Below are 19,727 nucleotides of genomic sequence, written 5' to 3'. Positions count from 1 at the left end.
AACACCACTATAAGGCAATCGCATGCCAAAACAACTAGACACAACTAGTCTTCCCCCCTGGCGCCATCACTGCTGAGCACCTAATTACCACAATTCTATCTTGTGTGTAAGAATGTTTACCCATGCAGTATGGCTGTATTACTATTATCCTTCTCATCTTTTCTACTACCTTCTCCTATTATGGTATCTTATTATTATATTACTTCATTGTTTGTATGTATACTGAGAACTTAAATTTGTGTGTTCAATCACATTTGACCAATAAAGCTATTCTATTCTATTCTACTCTATTCTATTTTATTCTAATTTCTATTTCTATTCTTCCATTTATATTCCATTCGGCATAGTGAGATGGGCAGCTATATGCATCAAATCAATAATATGGTGATTTCTGTCACATATTCTCAAGGTGAAATAACTGGTTGCAAGCAGTGCTATTTTGAATTAGTTTGTAGCATTCCTTTCCTCCTAAACCATCAGCGATAGAAGAGACGGGCATGGCCTGCCTTCTGAAGGTTGGGTGCGACAGAGGTGACTAAGATTTCTAAACGTCCTGTGTATGGTAGTGGAGGACGCATGGAGAAATGTCACTTGCTACCACATACCCCAAAGGATTGGAGCATCTCCACCTCAATGTCTGCAAAGCAGATATTAATACACTCACGCGAGTCCAGAGATACTTCACAAGAAGAGTCCTCTGCTACTCTGCTCGCAACAGAATACCTTATACCACCAAGCTTGAAATTTTGGCCAACTTAGAACTATGTCACCTTCAGTCTGACCTAAGTGTAAAACATAAAATTATCCACTACAATGTCCTACCTGTCAATGACTACTTCAACTTCAACCACAACAATACGCAAGCGCACAATAGATAGAAACTTAAGGTAAACCGCTCCAAACTCGACTGCAGAAAATATGACTTTTGCAACAGTGGTCAATGCCTGGAATGCTCTACCTGACTCTGTGGTTTCTTACCCAAACCGCCAAAACTTTAAGCTTAGACTGTCTACTGTTGACTTTACCCCATTCCTAAGAGGTCTGTAAGGGCCGTGCATAAGCGCACCAACGTGCCTACCGTCCCTGTCCTAATGTTTCTTTTGATTAGTATCTATTTCATGTATCCAAAATCATGTTTATACATATATATATGCTGTTTAATGCATATACTTGATGAAATAAATAAAATAAATAAACTCCACTAAATACATTTAAAAGACCTCCAAGCTGTAATGTTCTGGTGCTGCTAAGAGAAGGGCTTTAGAAAAAGGTTGATATTGCTCAAAAAATGAAAAGAGGGGAGCTGGAGAAAAAACCTTCCGCCCTTTTTTTTTTAAGAAGCTAAGGATTCGGGTAGAAAGGAAGACTTGCAGACGAGTTGGGCAACCACAGGGGCTGCAAGTTAAGAACCAAAAACACCCCCCAGTCGCTTACAGGAGGAAGTGGTGGATGTTCCGTTTCCTGTACAACGAGGAGCTGATATCACACACACACAAGACTGGGTGGGACTTTATTTGCAGGCTAAGGCGCTGCTCGCTCTTTGGCTAGCAGCTCGCTCCTCCGCTCCTCTGACCATCAGCTGTTGCTCCTAGCGCCGCACCCGGGCGACTTCGCCGCCTTCTTTCCACACCTCGCCATCTGGATCCAGGCGCAGAAGTCTCGGAGGGAAGGTGGTGTTTTTTCCCCCTCGCCTGCCTTGCGCGGACGGCTCTCCGGGATCGCCTCTCCGCCAGGTAGATAAGCGAAGCCGCGGAGAGAAGGTGCAGCTGTAAGCCGCCTTCTCCCAAACGGCGCGTGTTTCCCTTTGCTGCTCCAACGCGCCGCTTCTGCGTTCCGCCCATCCCCGCCCGATGGGTCCGGGAGAAAGTCGGAGATGCGGGAAATGAAGCGGGGATGGAGGGCAGGTTCGTCTTGCGAGGGGAAAGACCGAACTGTTGCAACCCAGGAATTGGGAAACGAGAACCGATCGGCGCCTGGGCTTAAGAGAGAGGGAGAGAGAGGGGGGAAGGCTTGACGGAGAAGCCTCCACCCCAGGCAGAGCAACTGCGAGACAAATGGATGAATGCTTTACACTCGCTCCAAGCGTGCGCCCCGGCTCTCTCTGGCTCGCATAACAAGTGTGTGTGAATGGGAGTGAGTGGCAACTCCTTGCAAATCGCTTTCTGCTGGAGCTGCATTAAAATTGTGCTGCGGTGTCACCCCAGGGTTGCATTGTCCAGTTGTTAGGGCTAACTCGAAATAGGCGTGAATTCAACCCTATCCATTGCGCTCAAGATGTGGGTGGAGGAGTGATTCTCCCCCCCCCCATTTCTCTTATGCATTTGTTCTCTGCAGCCCTCTTTGTTCAGATCAGGCATTGTTATATAACAACAATAACAATAACTAATAATAATTAGGAGGATGGGGTGGGGTGGGGTGGGGTGGATGGGTGCCTGGATGGAGAGGTTTGATTCAGACATATTTACTAGGTTGAGGGAAAGAGAAATTCTACCCACACTTAAAAATATCTCGTGCTTGGTATTGTCTGTTAAAGTTATTCCTGCTTCCCCTCCCTAGAGAAGCTGGCTGAGGGGGCAGAGGGAGGGGGTGCAAAGATGAAAAAAAATGTGAATTGGTTCCTTCATCAGCAAAATATTTCTTCATGTTATGGGAATTGTTCTTGCTGCTGAGATTTTGGGTGGCTCTGTGGACTGGAAATCTACTAGGGTGGGAAAACCCTGATTGTGTTTAATCACATCATATTCCAGTATAAAACAACCAAATCGGTGAGGAAGGAAGGGCTTTGTATTTATTTCTGGACCAGTTGGTAGATAGTAGGGTTTTTAAAGTGATTGTGTAGAATGAATGGGCAACCTGGCTGGATTTCTCTTGAAAGCAAATGGTTCCTCTTTATTCTTCTCCCATTCATAAAGTAGGCATGGGTGCATCTTTGCTGAATTCTAAAATTGTGGAAATGTGGCTTAGGGGCAAAACTATTAACAAAAGGCCATGAAAGAAATTTCAGACTGGGAGAACAAAGGCTGAATTTAGAATACCCCGCCTGTTAATCTGTGTGGAATGGAAATTAGCTGCTTTTCGGCTTCTTGTTTCATCTGTTTTAAAAGCTGGAGATTAGCTTCTCAACATATTTTCCCCTAAACTCTCCTTATTTATTTATTTTTCAAAATAGCACTGAATAATGCAAATGTCTCGGGGGTTTTTTTTCTCCTTGTGGGCAACTTCTTTTCAAAAAGCATTTTCAGAAGAAAGAGACATGGCGTGGATCAAACATGAAACTCTTCTTAATTCCGATTTCTTAAAAACGAACGTGGCTTGTTGACAGAAGAGTCGGAAATAATTATAGCAAAATAAGCATCTTTCTCTCTCTTTTTTTTCTGATGTTGAAGCTAGGGAGCCCAAACATGCAGTGCAATATCTGCTCAGAAATGTCCCACTGAGTTCAGGGAGGGTGGAGTGGACGGAAATCTAATTTGCAAGGCAGCAACTTAGAGAAATAAACTGCAAGGGGAAAAAACAGTTTACAAATCCATTTATTTTTTATGAAATAAGCTCTGCATCCTCTCTCCACTCCTAGCTTTTCTCACATTAATCATGCATTATGGCAACCCATAAAAGTTAATGGTGTTGAGCATCTGGATATATGAGTAACCATCGCAGGGAAGGTACCTGTTGTTTCTTGTCCATAAGGGGAACCGTTTATAATTCCTCCCTCCACCCATAATATATTTAAGTGATTTCTGCAGCGACATCAGTTCCAGTGATCTCTCTTGTGAGTGGTTATGTCTGCAAGCTTCCTGTTGTCTTAAGAAAATAGCATCTGTAGTAGCTTCTCCTGGCCAACAGCCAAAGCAGCCCCGGATTTAAAAAAATAAAATAAAATTGCAGTCCACAGAAAAGATCGACCTCTTCCCCCAGCTGCTTTTGTGGGGTGACGTGGGGTCAAGTTGGGCAGGTTTTCAAACTGCAGAACTTACCTCAATTTCTCTCAGTTTGGGTGCTGCCACACCCACCTGTTCCTTTCGCGTTAACAGGATTGTGTGGAATTCTCCACATATTCCGTTCTGCCCTAAGGCCCCGGAGTGAATTACAGTGCAATTTGTTTAAAGATAATGTAGAAAGCTACAGCACTTGACATTTCCTCAATGGGTGTGGCATATTAAAAATCCTCTGCGATGAAGACCCGTGGATGATGGAGACCGTGGTAGATCTTATTTATGGACAACGGTATTTGATGTTTTGTTTTTCCTGTGGGTTGTTTTTTTTTTGCTTTGTTTTTGTTTAAAAGAAAGACATGGTAATCATTCCTAAAACGATAACTGCCACATCGCAGTCCTTTCTGAATCTTCCCATAATGTCACCACAGAGTACCTCACAACATTTTAAAGTAAGTTCACCCAATGAAATTGATTGTCCCGTTGAGAACTCTTAACTGATTTGTGCAGTTGACTGTCCCTGGATGGGGCAATAGCTGATATGGTTGGCTACCGCTGTCATGCAAAAAAATGATTAGGCCAATTTATAGAAATGGGCAGCTCTATCCCAGGCTGTCCAATGGAATCCCCCACATTCAAAGTCAGTCTAGCCCCAAACCCATACAAAAAGGAAAGGCTGCTGGCTTTAACCCTGCTTGAGACTTTCTAGAGTCATAAGGCTGATATACTTTTGAAATAGGATAGGCTACTAAAGTGAAGAAGTTGGTGGTTCAACAGCTGTGTTTGCATGGTAGCCCCTATTATGACATCTTTGGTGTTCTCTGAGCTTGGCTGTTTACCTGACTCAGTGATACCATCAGTGCTTTTGACTAGTAATGGCCACAGTGCTAGTCACTAGCACTTTTATTAGCCCCTATGATATTACCTGAGTAAGGAAACATCTACAATGGAGGTGGTATTCCACCGTTTGGACCGGTTCGCCCAAACCGGTAGTAGAAATGGCGGGTGGCCCCAGCTCTATGGCATCCCATTTAGGCCAAAAGTGCATGCGTCAGAGGTGGCGCGTGCGAGGAAAGCTAGCATGCACGCACTCACATTTGCGAACCGGTAGGGAAGTTAAGTGAATACCACCACTGATCTACAAGCAAACAATCAAGATCAGAAAGCAGCAAGGATGTCGCAGTTCATCCCCGCGTTACAGGTATTCCCTTCTATTGGAGCACTTATTATATCTGAGCTTTTGTGTTCTCCAGGTTTATTGGAAGAGATAAATTTCAAGGAACTGTGGAAAGCTACAAGTTCCATTCTATGGTCTACTACACGATCCTTCACATTAAAGCAAACCCTAATGCTTGCTTGTGTGTTTTCCCTGTTGATATTTCAAATAAGGTTTCAGAGGCCCTCATTTTATGGACCTATTCGTAATTTACTTCGGAGGCACATCTTTTCAAGCGGACGGCACGTGGCTAAATTTGCATAAACTGGGGTGGGGTGGGGTTGGGATGGGTTTCTAAGGAGAAAAATACAGTATGCTTTCTGCTGAATGCTTCTGTCACTAACAAATGGTAGGGTCCTCAGGGGGTGAAGTAATAAGCCCATGGCTGGAAGGATAGCAGATTGACAGACTGACGCATGATTACAGGGCTTCCCATGCAAAAGGCTTGGTTCAGCTTTGGGCAAAATGATTTTTTTTTTTAAAAAAAAAGCTCTTTTCCACCTGAAACTTTGATGAGTTGTTTCCAGTAAGAAGGACAGTGCTGAGCAAGATGGACAAAGAGTTTGGCCTGAACAAAGGCAGTTCCTTATGTACTCCACAGGATTCGTAATTAGAAGCAGATGGGATATGGTCCTGATTTTAGTTTCTGATTCAACAGATCACTATTTCTGTGCAACGTTTTGCATAGGACTTTGTTCAAAATGCTTTATCAGCTTCATTAAAATTCCCCTGCCCGTTGTTGTCACTCCTGTCTACGGTAGGGGAAGTGGAAGCTGAGTGATGGTGGCCTGCTTAAACCAGGCCAGAGCAAGCATGTAACACCTCCTTCATTCTAAGTCCAGGTTCCTAATCACAGTCAGGCTCCTTCTCAGGCAGTTGATAATGCAATGGGTAGCCAGAGAGGACTTAGGATAGAAAGTTCATTCACATGCAGATGTGAATTCAGACCAGTCATCTAGGCCAGGGGTCTCCAACCTTGGTGACTTTAAGACTTGTGGACTTCAACTCCCAGAATTGAAGGGAGTTGAAGTCCACAAGTCTTAAATTTGCCAAAGTTGGAGACCCCTGATCTAGGCCAGCCTTCCCAGTCTCTCTCCTTTAGAGCCAATGAACTTCTGTCATTGTCATTACTGATTCAGCATTATAGCATTATAGAGCAGGGGTTTTTTTTTTCACTTCAGCAAATTTAAGAAATGTGGACTCCAATTCCCAGAAGTCCCATGCTGACTTAGCAACATATATTAAAGTTGCTAAGATTGAGAAATACTGCTCTGAACTGTTCTATGCAAGGTAGGAGTTCTAATCTAGGGATTACCTTAGATTAGAATTGCCTGTAACCCACCAATTCAATGGCACGTGCATTGGGTTAAATGATTTCAGCCAGTTTTCACCTCTAGTTTGAACATTGGAAGGTGTGAATGAAGTCCACTTTTGTGGAGGTCAGGATGGGGGGGAAAACCCAGCTTGTTGCAAACTGTGGTTTTGGACTAAGCCCTCCTGATCCTCTGCCCTTAACCTCCCCGTGAATCAGAAGGCTAAGTAGGGTCCAGAAATGCAGCGGTGACCGAGGAGAATGACAAGCAGATGATAAGAGTATGTAGAAGGCTCGGCTTGATATTAAAATAGTAAATGGATTTATCTCTTGAAACTAACCTGGTAATATTGGTCCATCTGCACGGCGGTCTGGGTTTAGTTTGCTTGTAATATATATTGCTCAGAAGAAAAATCTGGGTATGCACAGAGGAAAGCCATAGGACCATGATGACGAATCTATGGCGTGTGTGCTACAGGTGGCACGCAGAGCCAAATTTGGTGGCACACCAGCTATCAGCCCCAGCGCACAGGCTGTTTTCACCCTCCCCAACTTTCTCAAAAGCCTCTGGAGGCTGGGGAGGGTGAAGTTCGGGAACGAACTTCTGGTTGGCCCATTGGGGCCATTTTTCACCCTCCCCAGGCTCTGAGGAGGGTGAAAACGGCCTCCTCCAGCCCCCCAAAGGCCCTCCAGAAGCTGGAAATGGATCTTTTCCAAACTTCCAGTTGGCCCATTGGGGCCATTTTTCACCCTCCCCAGCCTCCAGAGGCTTTCCTGAAGCTTGCGGACAACCGGTAGTTCGGAAACAATCCATCTCCAGCTTCTGGAGGGCCTCCGGGGTGCCTGGGGGAGGCCATTTCCGCCCTCCCCAAGCTTCAGAAAAGCCTCCGGAGCCTGGGGAGGGGTCGCGCGTGCATGCGCAAGTGGGAGGGGGGATTGAGTGGGCACACTCGCAATTTTGGCACACTGCAAGAAAAAGATTCACCATCACTGTCATAGGAGAAAGGAGATTTTTATTAGCGGGATCTCCTTTCTGGAATACTTTTCACAGAGAGTCTCCATGCCAAAGTGGCATGGAGAGCCATGTCAATCGGCATGTGCTGCGTTGCCATTCTTCTTCTGGGTTTCTGGTGCTTATGCGTGTGTGACAATCAGCTGGCCGACAGAAAACAGAAGTTCATTTTTGGGTGCTTCCATGCTCCCTCAGCAGCTCCTCTTTCGGGTTGCGTGCGAACACTCCCTTTTCAGCAGCCAGTGCCAAAAAGGTTCGCCATCACTACTCTATATTGTAGTCCTTCCCGCACTAGATGAAAGAACTTTTTAAAAAATAAATTCTGAGGTATTTTAGAAAACCATTTTCAAGGTACCGACTACTGCTTCCTTGTGATTTGATTTGATTTTTTTCCCCTCATCGTTTTATTCTGCTTATTATTGTTGCTGTTTAATTGTTTTGTATTTGTTCATTTGTTGTTGTTCTTTTACTTTATTTATAAGATTCATGAACTGCATCACTCCAAAAACACTCTAGATCAGCGTTTCTCAACCTTGGCAACTTGAAGATGTCCGGACTTCAACTCCCAGAATTCCCCAGCCAGCTGGGGAATTCTGGGAGTTGAAGTCCGGACATCTTCAAGTTGCCAAGGTTGAGAAACACTGCTCTAGATGGTGTTGAATTAGGTAACACATTTGTGTACTGCTCAGGGAGGAAATAAGGTTTTGGGGAAGTATAGAAACGTAAATACTCCAAATGCGAATACATTCAGAGTCACTTTAGCAATGAGAGGGGCGACATAAATCTAACACAAACATACACACATACATATACAAAAGTTTTGAAAAAATGACCAGCTTTCAGACTTGGGGAGAAGAAAATATTCTGATTCTGCAAACATTTTCTTCTTACTCTGTTCCAAAAATAATGCACTCAGTGCTGTGGCTACTTATTCAGAAGATGCGTATAATTAGAGCGTTCTCCCTCTCATAAAACTACTTCATCGCAAAGCCGGGCAATTGGTGCCATTCGTTCCCTGTGCCATTGTTCACTGTGAATCAAACAACATCGAATCTGCCTGTTGAATAAAGGAGGACTTTCTCTTCAGATTGCTGCAAAATGGGCAAAAAGGGTGCTGTTCAAATCAAACAGAAACACCAAATTGCGGTTCAAGGGATATTTCTGGGGGCTAGCGGTGGGGGAAGGGGTTTGTTTATTGGGCTGGCAAGAATTCAGCTGGAATTCAATTTGTCTTGGAAAATGATCCACTCGTGTTGCCTGCTGTACATCAGTGATTCTTAAATTTCATATGTGGTTTTCATCTTTGGTGGCCCACCACTGCTTTTGTTGATCGTATGGTTATCACAAGGAAAACTGGTGAAAAGAAAACAGAAGTCTTTGGGCATTTGGATCCAGCTAAACTTCTGCTTTCTGACTCAGTTGCAGACTTACAAAACAAAGAAAAGGGATTTTAGATAACAATGTGCTTCCATTCTTTGGGCTACATTCTGGTCTAGAACCTCCTAGGAATTAGTTTTTTCAATTCTCTCACTTAATAGTCAAGAACTACAGCATCAAGGTGCAGAATTAATTGTCTGTGGATGAAACAGTCATTTCAGCAGCTGTGGGGGGGGGGAAAGCTTTCGGCATCTGCTTCTGGTTGTTTGTGTTCTGTTTGTGGGGAACACCAGGAAGTGCATTACAGAATCATCGCTGATTCTCAGTCACGAGGGCAGATAATTGGCATAGCTGCTTTTCTTTTTCAGGGCTGGATTGGGGGAAGGAATAACATGCAGTTGGGGTGTAATAAGTTTATGTTTATATTATGCTTTCCCCCCCCCCCCCAAACTGTTGCAAGCTCAACAAAAGATTTGCACCTTTTCTCCAGAGGATTCGCTCTGGAAAGGAAATCTCTGTTTGCAACCTCAGTGGGCTGCGGCCATTATTTATAATTGTGTTGGGTCTGCCTTTCTAAAGGCAGAATGCATCTTGGTCTCTGGAGAGATAGGATAAAGATTTCTGCCTCGCATTGCTCTTATGGCCACTTCCCCTGGGAAAAAACAGAGCACTCAAGATTAATATCTGCTCTAATTTGATTTCAGGTTTTCCCTCTCTCCTCTTTGGCTATTTCTTAAGAGTCCAAGAGTTATAGTTCATTTGTGTACGTACGTGTTTTGTGAATATATTTCATGCAAGCGGAGCAGTTAGAACATATAATGACCTGAGCGAGCTGAGAAATTCTGCTTTGTTTTGTCACATAAATGAATGCTTCATGTTCAAAATGTCAGTACAGTGGGACTGCAAGTCACAAGCGGCTCAGACCACGACCATATCGGGTGCCGATCAAAAATCTGCTAAATGTTTCATTCAGGTCACAAACACATCCTCAGGTGCCGAATAAACACAGCCACAGCGATTTTCCTTTCTGCGCCATTTTGTGTGTGTGCGTGCATGTGCAGTCAGTCTTGCTTCTGGTCATGACCAAATCGGGTGCTGACCGAAGTCCTGAAACGGATTAAGGTCGGCACCCAAGGTCCCACCGTATAGTCATTTCCCATGTGATGCATTGCCTGGTGATGCACCAAAAGCAGGGTTGGGCATCCTCTAAGCCAGGGCCCAGTGTGGCACCTGTTTTCTAATTTTCTGGCCTTGGAATTCTTTCAGATCTCATTGCTGATATTTAGTTATGCATTTATTTTGTACCTCTGTAATCTTCCTATGATTGTGAGTTTTAAAGTAAGTTAAAATGAATTCGAACAATACATGAAAATAATATATATATCAAATCTTTTTTACGGACAATATAATATATCACAACATTTCAAAAAGGAAAGAAAAAATAATGAACTAAATTTATATACAGCCCTCAAAAGCCACCGGCTAAGAGGTCAAAATCTCTCTCCCCCCCCCCACTCTAGCTAATTTTTATACCACTTGCATGCCTCACATAAAACAATAAAATGATGTAAAAGCTGTAGCTAAAACAGTTTAAAAACCAGATTAAAACAAAATTAAAAGACCCAATTCTACAGTTAAAAAGCAGAGGGAGCACCTTTGCCCCACCAATTACTCCCATGGCTGCCTAGCACTCTTGGACCCCAGGCCTGTTGACAGAGCCAGGTCTTAATGGTCTTCTGGAAGGCCAGGAGAGGGGCCTTGCCACTGGGGACAAGTGTTCCATAGGTCAGAGACAACAGCAAAGAAGGATTGCTTTGTAGACCCAGCCAGTTGAAGTTCTTTAATTGATGGGAACCATCACATAACATTCCCTCTGTCTACCCAAGCGGGACTGGTCAGCGAAATCAGGAAGAAGTGGTTTTTCAGATTATGGTCAAAATGGATGCAATAAGTCATGAGTTGTAGTGTGATCTATTACTAGAATTATGAAAAGGACTGTTAGAGTCTTGTGGGGGAAAGTTTAGATGGGAAAAAAGGAGATTTGGGCAGAGATCAATCCCTCTGAAAACATCTTAATGTTAAATAAAAGATCAAGAATCTTAGAATATTGAGCAAAAGAAAAGAATATAAAGTTGGCTTGTTTGAACAGGGTTAAAGTGAGAAATGCTTCTATAAAATTCTGGAAGTCTTTAAGGACTTTTTGCTGACATTTGATTGAAATGTTAATGACCTTTGGATTTATGGTTAGCTGAAGATCACATTCAGGAAGGAGAACAGCTGCTCTCCCCTTGGCCTCCCTATCTGTAATGGAAGACATGCGACACTGTCCTGGAAGCAGTCACCATTCTGGAGCAGCTGCAATTCATTGCATCCACTCCCCAAATTGTGTCCATTTTTGGGACTGTACTGTATAGGTACTTCCAAGTAGGAAGTCCATGCAGCATATTCCTGCTTCCTAAAGGAGATTTATGGAAAAGATAAATGACCGAGCCATGACTGGATGGGAAGGAGGGTGTGGGGTCCAGCTAAGTGAGAAGCACCGCCAATCCTACAGGAACTCAGCAGAAGGAGATAAAGGGGTAAGATAGGTGGTGGGGCCACTGCATCAACCATGCTGTCAGTTGTAAGACTGGGCAGATTGCCAAGTGCCCACATTTTGTTCATGCAGGCTCTGCAGTGGCCATAATTTTGAGCAGGGGTTGTAAGTCTCTTCATTCAAGGGTGTTATAATTTTGAATGGTCTCTGAACAAATAGTTGCAAGTTAAAGTCGTCTGAAAAAAGATGGTGGATGGTGCGACATAAGCCCTACCCCTTTGTTAAATATGTTAATGCATGTTCAAAAGCAACAAGAAATTTCGTTGCAACTCCTTACACACATACATACACATACAAACATCCTGTAGATGCTGATGCGTGTTCAAAGTTTTTAGTGAGCACAATAAAGTTGTTACCTGAGGTCTGAAACAGACAACACCCCAGAAAGCAAAGGAAAAATACCTCGTGGACCTACTGATTTTGCCCATTTCCCCTACTGCACTCCATCCATGCTAATTTTTGTCTCCTTGCCAATTAAATCTGATATCCAGTAACCAAGCTCTGAGCTGGAAGGAGAGCAGTTAAGGAACAGGGCAGTGTTTGTTTGTGAGGCAAGGAATTCTAGGTAGATAACAAATAACTGGTTGTCCCTTCCCAGATCAGAATAAAATTGTGACCTCATGAAAAGTCTTGAATACAAACAGGTTCCTTAAGGTATTATCTAAGGAAGAGTTCACCATATTGGACAGTGAACATTTTTGGTACAGTATTGTAAAATACTGCTTAGGCTTAAATTGCTCCAGGACTTTCCTACCATGGGCTCCCAATTTCATTAATTTAGAATCTAGTTTTTTTTCCACACATTAACCTAAGTTTACTTACCCCAGTTTTCCTCTCCCAGTTAGATAGGGATGAGTTAACTCATGCTTATTATGCTTTCCTGTGCTTGTTCCTGAGAAGACCTCTCTTCATATTCCATGGTATTTAAAAAATATTGCTACTTCATACACTGCAAGACAATGCCACCTATCTGAACAGTTCACAAAATTACATTGAGTTTGCCTACTTTTATCCTGTACTCCAAAGGCACCTGCTCGGATGTTGACTCCGCCTACTGTCCCCACCCCATTCATCATCGAGAGGATTATTCTGAGGAAGCCTCCAAATATTCATTATTATGGCATACAATCTATGGGCGTATGATTTTTACTCCTATGTCTATATTATGCTCCGATATTTGGATTTTTAAAAAACAGTTTTACGGCTTAAGAATATGTTTGAGGCATTTCTTCTTCAAGAAACAAATAAATAAAAATGAGTCATTAAAAGAGCCCGCAAGAAATCCACCCACTTGACTCGTGCTGTTGCTATAGTAATTTGGCTCAGCCATGCAAAATAGTCTCCAGAGTTCTCAAAAAAAAAGGGGGGGAACCCCCACCCTCTGGTCTGATTGACACAATGGCTCTCTTTTTGCAATTCTGTGTGGAGTCTTTCTTCGCCACGCATGAAATACTTGTGTTAAACTGTTTCTCTGGGGAGTACCAATGAAGTATGTTATTTTTAATGCTACAATATTTACTGTTGTTTATCATTCTTAGCATTCCTATCAAAGCATTTGGGGAGTAAGCATCACCAAAGCAGAAAATCTCACATTAAAATACAATAAAAGGGCAGAAGATCAGTCATCAGCAAATCAATCAACCAATTCAAAGTAAAAAAGAAAACATCCAATCATAGAAAATAGATGGCTCGGGTCAACTTACTGCATCCATCCAGAATCTGGGAACTTTGAAATCTATTTGAACTGGGGGTCTCCCAGAAGTTCCAGCCAAAACACCTTATTGGGAAAGGTTAATCTAGCACAATTTGCCCTGTGTATCTCCACTATGTTTTCCTGAGGGGAAGTAGTGATGTGAAGGAAGGATGACGTTTTAGTTGTGATGAACAATGCAGTGACATAGTCCTGGGAGGTAGTTCCAGAAGCTGTGGGATTTTTCAGATGTCCCCTTCAGAAGATAAGGGAAAAGACATCATTTGGAGAGCCATATCAATTACAACACCCTCTCTGAGTCTCTATGTTTGATCAATTATTTTATATCAGGATTTTGATGTAAAAAAAACAAGGAATATGAGGAAGCAAGAGAAATGCTAAAGTGGATTTGCAGCTCTTCTGACCCCCCAAGCAAAGGTGGGTTGCTGCCCGTTCGGCCCAGATTGGCCGAACCAGTAGTAGCAGTGACGGGAGGCTCCGTCCAGACGCTTCTGCGCATGTGCAGAAGCGGCCCACGGGAGTGCACCCATACCAGTAATAAAAAAATTAGCAACCCACCTCTGCCCCCAAGCTAAACTTCAAAACACTCCTAAACCAACTATAGATCAGCTTTTTCCTCCTAGATTCAACTTTAGGATATATTTTTTTGGGGGGGGATGAAATAACTCGGTTGGAACAAGAGAACGGATTTTAAAATCCTTTCTTTTCTATCCCGTCAGGTCGTAAGAGTTGGAATTTGTCTGGACTGGAGGCCTCAGCATTAGAGGAAGGATTGCTTTATAAAGCTGCAATCTTATATGACCTTCTTGGAAGCCCTATTATGAGGGACTTAGCTTTGAGTAAATTATTACGGGGCTGCAGCCCTTGGAAAAACATCTCAGGCCAGACCCATGTTAAGGAAAATGGGATCCCCATCTCTACAAAGGATTCCCCACTTTTACTAAGAGATACGTTGTGGGAAGGGTTGCATGCACTCTGTGGATCATAATAGTTCCTAGATAGGTAGCAATGATAAAAATATATATATATATTAGAACAAAAGCCAACAATTGTGTTGGATACATTTTTCCAAACAGAATGTGATGATAGATGTAACAGTGACTCAAGTTTGTTTGAAATGGCTTGTGCATAGCGCCTTGGAAGCCCATTCCAGAATGCGTCCTTCAGATTCTTAAATCCCATTTAAGATTATACTTCACCAGCTGCGACTTTGAGATGGTTTTCCATGCTACCATTTTCACAGTTTATCTTCTTTAAACAACAGGCCAGAAGGAACAATTGAGAGAGACTGAGCTTGAAACCATAAGGAGCCTAGTTTTAGCAAATATTGTACACCAGGGCTGTCAAACTCCTGGTCTATGGGCCGGATGCGTCACACGCTGGCCATGCCCATGCACGTTTTAGCGAAGGGGGGGAAGTCCCGATATGTCACATGATGCTGCCGTGACGACTTGAGTTTGACACCCCTGTCTTAGATAGTACTAATAGAAGAGAGCATTAGTAGTTCAGGGTTGAGCAGTGGGGAATCTGATACACATGCAAGAGAAACTGAGCAAGGATGACTTGGAAAAAGAAAAAAAAACATATTTCTGTGTTTCCAAAAAAAAGTATATTGCATGAACCAGTAGATAATACAAGTGCAGTTGATTTACCCTGTGTTTGAGGATGAGGATGAGGATGATGTGCCATCAGCCTGTTGACTTTTAATAACTACAGAGATAAATTTTCACCATGATTATCTGCCTACGATTTCACCTGTTTTTCATCATTTTCAACAATGCACTCATAAGGACTGTAACTGAGTCCATCTAACTTGCTGTTAGTCATCCTTGTCTGTTTCCTTTCAACTCTCCCAGCAGAAGAGTCTTCTACAGAGAGCTAGGTCTTCGTATAATGTGTACAAAGTAAGATCATTTGAGCCTGTCATTTGTGCCTTGAGTGAGAACTCTACTGAATCATAACGGTGAACTTGTTTGGACACAGCCTTTGCTAGAGAGGATAATGGGATAATTGCTGGGAGATGCCAGAATAAGGAAGGTCGTAACAATTCTTGTAATTAGAACCAGGAATTGAAGCTATCGCCATTACTAAAAAAAAGTTCCTCAGCTTTTCCCCCTCAAATTTTGTTCCCCATGGAAATAAGCTTCAGTGGATATTTTCTTAATGTATTATCTCAGCATCCTGCTGTTGAATATATGATCCACATCAAGCAATGGGATTTTACAGGCTTGGGAAACAGGAAGTTAGACATAATAGAAGAACTTATTCTGGGAAATTTCAGATGTGCTTATTCTGCTTTTTGAGATGTTATGAGCCAGCAGTGTGTTGCAACTATCAAAAAAACCCAATGCAGTCCTAGGCTGCATCAACAGGGGGATAATATCAAGATTAGGAGACGTGATATAATGCTGTATACTGAACTAGTGAGGCCACCCTTGGGATACTGTGTCCATATCTGATTTTAAAAAATGCTGAAACCCTAGAAAGTGAGCAAAGAAGAAATAAAGATGATGCAAGTTAAACCATGGGAGGAACAGTTAAGGAAACTAGATATGTCTAGCCTAACAAAGAGAAGGATTAGGGCCGTGATGGCGAACCTATGGCATGCGTGCCACAAGTGGCACGCGGAGTCATTTGTCAGGGCACGCGAGGCGCTGCCCTGTCAGCTGGCCAGCGCGCATGCGCGCGCTGGCCAGCTGAGTTCACCTTTTTAAAAGCTATTTTTCGCCTTCCCCAGGCTCCAGAGGCTTTATAGGAGCCTGGGGAGGGCGAAAAGAGCCTCCCCCGCCCTCCCGGGAGGCTTCAGGGACCGTTCCTGAAGCCTTTGGAATGCTTAAAACCACCCTCCGAGCAAACCGGAAGTTCCGGGTTGCTCGGAGGGTCGTTTTAAGCGTTCCGAAGGCTTCAGGGACCGTCCGAGGCTTCCCTGATGCCTTCGGAGCGCTTAAAATGACCCGCGCGTTGCATTATGGCTGCGGCATGCCCGCACTCGGCCCCCCTGCGCTCCCCCCACTTGTGGCATGCGAGTCAAAAAAGGTTTGCCATCACTGGATTAGGGTAATAGGATAGCTATCCTCCAGTACTTGAGGGGCTGTCACAGGAAGAAGTTAGATTTATTGTTCAAAACATTTGGGGCCAGACAAAAAGCAATGGGTGAAAACGTATTAAAGACAGGTCCAATTTGGAACTACTGTATTTTTCTAAGTATAAGACGCTCCAAAGTTTCAGATGCACCTAGCTTTTGGGGAGAAAAAACAAGGGGGAAAAATCTGCCTCTGTCTCCCAGCAATTTGCCTCCTTGCAACAAACAGCAAACGGTACAGACGATATACACTGTTTGTGGTGTTACATTTCAGACTATACTTGTATAGATGCTGTTAAAATTGATGTGGCTTTCTGGAAGTATAGTTATTTTCTGCTATTTAAAAGAAGATACAATAGCACTGGGCCTCTTCAGATCAAGCATTTATTTTAAAAAGCTTCTTCATTTTGTTAAGTTGTCTAGAACAATAATAAAGCAGTCTTTAAAAAATAAATCTAATAATTTGAACATTCTATAGGCATTTATAATTATTGACCTCCTTGCAGCAAACAGTCTGATTAGCACAAGAAAAAAACATCTGTCTCTGCCTCCCAGCAATTTGCCTGTGCAGTAAACAGCAAGTTTCACTTTCAATTTCAGCATGGGCCTCCCGATCATCAGCTGTTTCAGGCTGCAGCGATTGCCATAGCCTATTGTAGCCTCCGCAAGCCCCATTTTCCTCGTTTGCTGCAAGGATGTAAAATGTTGGGAGGCAGAGGCCAAAGGGCTCTTTTTGGGGGGCGGGGAAGGTGTGTCTTATGTGTCTTATACTCCAAAAAATATGGTAATTTCCTGACAGTAAAAACAATGTGTGGAACACCTTGCCTCCCAGAGTTTGGGTGCTCCTTCATTGGAGGCCTTCAAGCTAAGATTAGACATCCATTTGTCCAGACTTCAATAAGATCTCCTACCCTGGGCAGGAAATTTGGCTAGAAGACCTCCAGAGTCCCTTTCAGCCCTATGATTCTAAGAATTTTAGGCCACATGCAATTGGAAGCCCCCCTGAAAAAGACCTTTCAAATGAGAAGCAGCCTTGATTTACCACATTCTCCCAAGGCCAAGTAGAAGAGGACAGATTTGAAAGGTAATGATGCACTTATGATGGTTAAGGAGTCCAGTCAAGGAGGTGGAAAGGCGAGGGGGGAGGTTGACAATATTCACTGAACATCCATTGTTGAGAAAAGGTGTCTTCATATTCCAGGGTGGATATTTCATAGCCATCTAGTTTTTCCATGGTAATTCTGATCCAGTATGGCTTTCAAAAAAAATCTTCTGTATCCTGCTAGGTACTGGCTAAGTAACAGTATTTGGAAGAACAAATTTGGGGAGAAAATGGAATTTCCCATCACTACTTCCCGTAAATATTAGATCCTATTCTGACTAATAGGACTTCTATTAGGATCTAAATATTAGATCCTATTCTGACTAATAGGACGTCTCTGATTGTAGTGTTCTCCAGATGCAGCATTTTGAGATTGAACCAAATCTTTACATCTTTCTTATGTAAAGCCTATTCTTTACCACTGAACCACCCTGTCCTTGAATGGCTGGGTGAACTGGACATTAACATTTGAACTACTTTAAGTCCATGTATTTGCCATACGCTAAATAAAGCCAGTGAACTTCGGAAACAACCCATATTAAGTAAGAAAACTAATTTGTCAGGGATAGAAGAATTGTAAATTCGAACCAAGTATGGCTAGCTAAAATTTGCTTTAGCAATTGCAGGTGTTCAGATGCCAGAGCACCCAGTTAATCACAAGATTTTAAAGGTAAAGGCTCCCCTCGCACATATGTGCTAGTTGTTCCTGACTCTAGGGGGCGGTGCTCATCTCCGTTTCAAAACCGAAGAGCCAGCACTGTTCGAAGACATCTCTGTGGTCATATGGCTGGCATGATTAAACGCAAAGGCGCACAGAACACAAAACCAAGGTTTCCCTATTTTTCTACTTGCATTTTTACATGCTTTCAAACTGCTAGTTTGGCAGAAGCTGGAACAAGTAACGGGAGCTCACTCCATTACGCGGCACTGGGGATTTGAACTGCTGACCTTTCTGATCGACAGGTTCAGCGTCTTAGCCACTGAGCCATCGTGTCCCTTGATACAAGATTTTACACAGCCCTAAAAACCTTGTGAGAATGTGTTTTCTCACATCAGATCTTACAACCTGTTTGATTTTTTTTTAAAGATTTCACAATTAGGGCCAAGAAGTACTTGTTCACCCTTGTGCTAAAGAAGAAATGGCTAGCTTCAATCTAGAAGTGCCAATCTGGCTCTTTGGTATTGCAGGAAGAGGCGTTCCTCAAATTCTGTTGGAGAAAGAAGCAAACACCAATGATTTCCCTCCTGCTCCCCTGACTAGCAGTCCAAAGAGCAGATTCTGTGGTTTGAGCTGGAGCCTACATGAAGCATAGAGCAGGGAAGTAGCTGCGAGGGCTGTCTCCACAGCTGCCACTTCCGCATTGCCATATTGTTGTAATGCCACTTCCTCCCATTGTGCTCCCATTCCTAGTTTTACTCTGTCTGCTCTCTGTCTGGAGGAGCCAGACACCTGCTCTCTATAGTAGTGCACACTCTGTTGTGGTGGTCTGTGTATTGGGGGAGGGGGGTTGCCTTGAAGCAGTGCTTCTCAATTATTTTCTGTCATGCCCCCCCTAGGAAGAATAAAACATTTCGCGCCCCCCCCCGCGCGACTGTAAATAGTATAATTTGTCTATAAAATTGTTATAAGTACACCTCTGCATAACATAGCACACCGGTCTTTCCTCGTCTCCCACCGTAGTCACATGCTTTCTTTCCTCTTTCCCTCTTACTTATCTATCCTTCCTTCCACCCTCCCTTCCTCCTTCCCTTCCTTCCTGCCTCCCTTCCAGTTCCCTCCTTCCTCTTTCCCCCTGCCTGCCTGCCTTCTTTCCCCTTTCCCTATCCTCCTATCCTTCCTTTCTCCGTCCCTCCTTCCCTGCCTCCCTTCCAGTTCCATTCTTCCCTCCTTCCTTCTGCCTCCTTCCTGCCTGCTTGCCTTCTTTCCTCTTTCCCTCTTGCTTGTCTATCCTTCCTTCCACCCTCCCTTCCTCCTTCCCTTCCTTCCTGCCTCCCTTCCAGTTCCCTCCTTCCTCTTTCCCCCTGCCTGCCTGCCTTCTTTCCTCTTTCCCTATCCTCCTATCCTTCCTTTCTCCCTCCCTCCTTCCCTGCCTCCCTTCCAGTTCCATTCTTCCCTCCTTCCTTCTGCCTCCTTCCTGCCTGCTTGCCTTCTTTCCTCTTTCCCTCTTGCTTGTCTATCCTTACTCCCTCCTCCCTTTCTTCCCTCCCTCCCTGCCAGCAGCTCCTCCAGCATCCCAGCTGGAAGCAGCAGCACAACAGTCGCCGTTACCAGGGGCGAAGGGGTGGCGGTGGCAAGATCGGGCGAGCGCCGCCCCTTTGTCCCTTCCCCAACAGCGGCTGTTGCGCTTCCGCTTCCAGACGGAATGCTGGCGGTGGAGCTGCTGGCG

The 19,727-nt window shown here is 43.7% G+C and overlaps 1 protein-coding gene across 1 annotated transcript in view; it reads left to right on the top strand.

Moving 5' to 3' along the window:
- The first annotated feature begins 1,491 nt into the window (after nt 1–1,491).
- GNG2 (G protein subunit gamma 2) overlaps nt 1,492–19,727 on the top strand; it is a 73,337-nt gene continuing 55,101 nt past the window's right edge. The window contains exon 1 of the mRNA XM_081938684.1: nt 1,492–1,733. The gene's annotated coding sequence lies outside the window, so the exon portion shown is untranslated. The remainder of the gene's footprint in view (nt 1,734–19,727) is intronic.

This window comes from Natrix helvetica, assembly GCF_964273705.1.
Source record: "Natrix helvetica genome assembly, chromosome: 1".
Classification (NCBI taxonomy): Eukaryota; Metazoa; Chordata; class Lepidosauria; order Squamata; family Natricidae; genus Natrix; species Natrix helvetica.
This window is presented reverse-complemented; position numbering and strand designations above follow the sequence as displayed.